The following is a 6,417-nucleotide window of genomic DNA, read 5'->3' on the forward strand; positions in this document are numbered from 1 at the left end:
ATGGTCCTTGCCGGAGGAGAGGGAACACCTTAACTGCTTGATCTGAGAAATGGTTATGATTTCTATGTGTTTCATTTATCATTGGCAGTATACAGAAGCGTTGGAGTGAGGCTTTATTTGATAAGAGGTTTATTATCGGTATTCGGTTGTTTTGGGCAATTGCTGTGATTAGAAGTTATTGCTACGAGTGTCTGAGTTATGTGGTATATCATGTAATTGCATATTGGGTACGGATATGGTTGTTATAGCCTGTTCAGACTTATTCAGAGTATACATGTGAGGTTCTGACCTTATAGATGATTTCAGAAGTGGAAATTTGGTTCTAAGGTTTATGGGCTAGGTTGGATTGTGAAATTTCAGTTACATCGTATTGTCGGACCTATATGAGATAGGGTGACGTGGGATCACCCCCGGGTATGTGCATGGTAAGGTTACACAACGATGATTTTTGGAACAACTTTGGGCACGTTCGAGGACGAACTATGTTTAAGTAGGGGAGGATGTAACGACCCGACCGGTCGTTTTGAGCTTTTGCATTTCGCTCGCCAGTTCTCGGGCATGACTAGCCCCGTGTGATGTATTATGATGTATGTAAATCGTCGGTTTTGGTTTTCGGGATAATCGGAATGGATTTGGAAGAACAATTCTCAGTTTGAAGCTTTAAATTTGAAAGGTTTGACCAAGTTTTGACTTTGAGTATTCGATCTCGGATTTGGATTTTTATGATTTGATTAGCTCCGTTAGGTGATTTTGGACTTGGGAGCGTGTCCATAATGTAATTTGGAGGTCCGTGGTAGATTGAGGCTTGAATTGGCGAAATTGGAATTTTGGCATTTTCGGGTCGATAGTGGAAATTTTGATATCGGGGTCGGAATGGAATTCCAGAAGTTGCAGTAGCTCCGTTGTGTCATTTATGATGTGTGTGCAAAATTTCAGGTTATTCGGACGAGGTTTGATAGACTTTTTGATCAAAAGCGGAATTCGGAAGTTTTTAGAGTTCTTAGGCTTGAATCCGTGGTTAATTTGATGTTTTGATGTTGTTTTAGGTGTTTTGAAGATTGGTACAAGTTTGGAAGGTGGTATATGACTTGCTCCTGCTTTTCGTTGAGGTCCCGGGGGCCTCGGGGTGATTTCGGATGGTTGACGGAAAGTTTTGAGTTGGAATGGCAGCTGAAGTGCTAAGTTCCTGTCATAACCGCGCCAGTGGCTTGGGGACCGCAGGTGCGGGCCCGCAGAAGCGGAAATGGAGTCGCAGATGCGGCCAAGAGAAGAGATGGCTAGAGCCGCAGATGCGGGATTTTGGGCGCACCTGCGATTACGCAGGTGCGGGATTCTTAGCGCAGGTGAGGTGGCTGGGTGGATAAGTGAAATCCGTATATGCGCACCTGGGACCGCAGGTGCGATAATTTGACCGCAGATGCGGTTTTGCTGGGTCAGAACATATATATCCCACCCTTCGAGGGGTCATTTGTGGTTGGATTTTGATATAGTTGGTATGTATGAACTCGTGATAGTGTAAGGATTCCAGTTTTGTGAATTTTATCGGAATCCGAGAAGGGGGCCCCGGGGGTCGGGTTTGGTCAATTTTGGGATTTTGGATGTAAATTGGTTATTTTCGAGTGGGCTTTGTTCCCTTAGCATATTTTGATGGTATAAATCTGTTTTTGGTTAGATTTGGAGCATCCGGAGGCCTAGTCGAGAGGCAAAGGCATCGCGGGCTAGAGTTTGGACCGGATAGAGGTAAGTAATGATTGTAAATGTTGTCCTGAGGGTATGAAACCCCGGATTTCACATCGTTATGCTACTTTGAGGTGACGCACACGCTAGATGACGAGTGTGGGGTCGTGCACCGTTGGGGATTGTGACTTAGTCCGCCCCGTATGACTGTTAAGTCTCTTATTTGATTGAAAACTGTTTGATATCATTGTGTTTTGGAAAGTATTATCATGTTTTGGGCTGAATGCCATATTTGGGCCTCGTGCCAACTATTTTGGACCCTTAGGGGATTTTTACTACTATTCCTTACTGTTTTTACTTCATATTTGTACTCACTCATGCTGTATTCTACTGTTTTCATAATTCAGCCATATTTACTCCATTTGATATTTTAAGTGATATTTTTGGCTGAGCATCATGTTTTACTGTTGCCCGAGTGGCTTGAGAGATATCTAACTGAGTGAGGCCGAGGGCCTGTGTTGTGAGGATATTATGGGATCGGGTTGTGCGCCGGAGCAGTGTTGTACTGATTCATGATTATGAGGCCGAGGGCCTGATTTGTTACGCCACGAGGTGGCTTGTTATGAGGCCGAGGGCCTGTTTGATTATGCCACGAGATGGCTTGTTATAGCGCTTGGGCTGTAGGAGCCCCTCTAGGAGCCTGTACACCCCCAGTGAGCGCCAGTTTAGCGCTTGGACTGTAGGAGCCCCTCCGGAGTCTGTACACCCCCGTGAGCGCGGGTACCCAGTGTGAGATGTGATATTGCCGGAGGGGCTGTTGTTGTTTCATGTTTTTGCCCGAGGGGCGGTTCTTGATTCATGTTATGCCCGAGGGGCTGATTACGAGTGATTGTGAGGTAGCCCGAGGGGCTGGTTCTGTTGATAGTTTGCCCGAGGGGCGGTGTTTGGTACATGTTTTGCCCGAGGGGTTGTTTACGTTCTATCATTCTTACTCACTATTTTATCGCTCGTTTGAAACTATTGAAAGTTTTTTTAAAAGGTTTTACGGAAATTGAACTTGATTTACGAGGTAAATGATTTCTGTACTGTTTTGGAAATGCACTGCATTTGCTGTAGCGTTATGACGTGGTTTACGTGTTTTCTTACTGCTCAGCTTTCATTTACTTTTATTACTTACTAAATTGGCGTACTCACATTACTCCATGCACCTTGTGTGCAGATTCAGGTATCTCTGAACCCGGTAGCGGGTGTTGATTGCTCAGTGGCAGAGTCATCGGAGTTAGCAAGGTAGCTGCCCGATGTCCGCAGCCCTGCTCTTCTCCCTCTTGTCTTCCTTAGATTGTTTTTAGTATATTTTCAGACTCTTTATTGTATTCAGACCTTAGTAGATACTCGTGACTTGTGACACCCCGATGTCGGCTTGTGTATTTATTCCGCACTGTTCATTTAGACTTACATTATGAGATTATTGATTAATTAATAGCTTAAAAATGACTTTTATTGAATAGTGGTTGAATCCGGGAATTGTGTCAGCTGGCCTAGTTTCACGATAGGCGCCATCACCGGGTCGGCTTTTGGGTTGTGACACAAAATCAAATAAAGGAAAAAAAAATTAACCTCTTTCTGTTGAAGAATACTTCTACTGAAAGCTGTTATATATGTTCAATTCTCCTCCTTTGATTATGACTTTTACTGCCAGAAGCTTAAATTTTTTTTCCTTATAGTGTTGCTTCCGGTAATATCCCCAGCGATGGAACTCGTTTGCACTCAAAGCCCCTTTTTTTCTCTTTTGTTGTGTTGCTGCCGCGAGTATCCCTTCCCCTAAATCCCTTTTCGTTCTTTTTCTGCCTTTTTGGTCAGAGAAAGGGCTTCAACCCACTTCCTTTTTGTTTCTGTTAGCTAGCGTAGGGCTTTGCCTTGTTTCATCTTATTTGTAATATTTTTTTTGTTTTGTTTTTTTTGTTGGTAAATTACTTAATTACCCTCTTTTTTTTTGTAATGAGTATTACAATGAGGTACGTAATTAAGAATACAAATAGTTTAAGGGTATAACTAGGGGTGACAAACGGTCGCGTCGGAAAGGATATGGACGGGTCAAAAACGGGTAATGCACAAATGAATAAATTATCCGATCCGATCCATATTTAATACGGATAGAAACGGGTTAACCGATGGATCATATGGATCCACATTATCCATGGCTTCTTAAATATGATCACTTTTGGGAGAATTTCTAGTCTCTCAAACTTGAGGAACTCCCAATTTAAGTCTTTACAAATATAAAAGTTAAACTCATTAATTATCCATTGGTTATCCATTTTCTAAGTGGATAATATGGTTCTTGTCCATATTTGACCCGCTTTTAAAAAGTTCATTATCCAACTCATTTTTAGTGAATTTTTTTCTTTCCTATACAATATTTCAAAATTACTTACCAAAGTTGTCCTAAATTTGTATTACCCGTTAGAACTATCGTTTTCTTACAATTCATTTATAATCCGTTATTAGTGCCTTAAATTAGGAGATTTAGTGACACCATTTTCCTTTTTTCTCTCGTCTCCTCTTTTCCTATTCTCTACCGCCTCTCTCCACCCAAAACTCTTAATTGAGTTCCATACTCGATACTAGACTAAATTTTAAACGACCATTCTCCCTACAATAAGACAATAACCATTATGTCACGTCATTAGTCTTAAAACTAAGCGCATATGGTACTTGACAACTTGCTCACGTTCTTGTACAACTTTCTCACGATCTTGTTATGACAAATCAGCCTAAGATATTAGAAATCGTTAAGGGAATGATAGAAAGAACACAAGAGAATTGCTAAAGAAAGCTTTGTATTAGAGAGAACCTGAATTGTTTGCTTCATGAATTACAAATGAATGGCCCCCTTTATATACTAGTCTCCTAGGGGCTAGTATGTAAATATTAATTATTAATCAAGTCCTTAATATTTACAAGATAAGGGCTTTCTCTAGAATTCTCTACAACCCTAGAAGATTCCAAGGACTTTCCTAGCAAATTCATAGGGATCTAGGATCTTCCAAAGGAAATGTGCATACTTCTCCAGAATCTTCTCATAAATGCTAGTCTTCCTCCCATATAAGCTTCCACGTGGTATTAATATATGCCAAATATCGCATATGTGGCATGATGACATAGAGGGTCATCACACTCTCCCCCGCCTAATGTTGCCATGATGGTGCAATGTTGATGCATAAGCTCTCGGATCTTATCTTTGAATTGCCATAAGTCTTCATATCATTCCTACATAGCCTCCTCCGGTGTTTACCCCTTCCAATGGACGAGGAACATAGTGATGGCTTTCTACCCTTGTTTACGCCTAGCCTTGGTAATCAATAACAGCCTCAATCTCCCCATCATGCGAGGCGGTGATAGTAATTGGCGCTCGACTGATTGGCCCTTACTCGGATCATCGTTGTCTTCATGATATGGCTTAAGCACACTGGCATGGAAGACAGGATAGATCTTAAGATACGATGCCATGTCAAGCTTGTATGAGATCTTGCCTACCTTGGCGACGATCTTAAATGGTCCCTCATACTTGCGAGTCAGATTCTGATGCATGACCCGTAGTGCCTTGAACTATCTTGGGTTAAACTTTACCATGACCATGTCCCCAACTCCATAGTCCGTGGAACGCTACTTATGGTCTTCAAACTGCTTCATCTTCTTAGCTGCCTTGTCCAAGTAAGATTTAGAAGTGTCAAGTTGCTCATCCCATACTTTGGGCATATGATAAGCCCCCAAAGTCTTTCTCTCGAACACGGCTGGTAATGAATATGGAGTTTGTGGCTGTTGACCTGTGGCTAGCTTAAATGGTGTCCGCCCCGTGGACTCACTCCGCTGCAAGTTATAAGAGAATTGGGTGATGTCCAGAAGCCTTGCCCAATCTTCTTATGTGCGCTCACATAATGCCTCGAGTAGCGTTCCAGTAAGGCATTGACCTACTCCGTCTGTCCATCAGTCCTCGGGTGAAAACTAGTGGAAAACTGCAGTTCCATGCTAAGTATGTTGAACAACTCTCTCCAAAAATTTCCAGTGAAGCGGGGGTTTCGATCACTAACGATGCCTTGGTAAGCCCAAATACTTCATAACGTTCTTAAAGAATACCTTAGAGGCTCCCTTGGCTATACAACCTGGTGAGGCGGACATGAAGCTGGCATATTTAGAAAATCTATCCACAACCACCATTATAGTACCATAACCATCGGACTTTGGTAGACAAGTGATAAAGTCCTTAGTCATGCTCTCCCGTGGACACTCTGCAACTAGTAGTGTCTCCAAAAGTCCTCCGGGCTGTTGTTGTTCAACCTTGTCCGGTTGACAGACAAGATATGTCTGGACATAACACTCTATATCATCTCGCAAGCGTGAACAATAGTAGACTGACTCAACCATGGCCCTAGTGTGATGTTGACCTTGATGACCAGCCCATATTGTTTCATGACTCTCCCTTATGATCCACCGTCTAATGTCTCCAAGCTTAGGCATGTTGACCGACCGACCCATGGTAAGAAATAGGCCATCTTCTACCCAAAAACGTCTCGTCTTGCCCTGGGTGGCTAACTTCATAAGTTGTTTGGCTACTGGATCATATTTCATGCCTTTTCTTATAGCCTCACGAATATCCAACTCTGAAGTGATGGCAGCAAGCTTGGCTTTCTGTTTCAAGGCATCGGCTTTGCCCCGTTTATACTCTTGCACATAATCAAT

This window comes from Nicotiana attenuata, chromosome 2, assembly GCF_001879085.1.
Source record: "Nicotiana attenuata strain UT chromosome 2, NIATTr2, whole genome shotgun sequence".
Lineage (NCBI taxonomy): Eukaryota > Viridiplantae > Streptophyta > Magnoliopsida > Solanales > Solanaceae > Nicotiana > Nicotiana attenuata.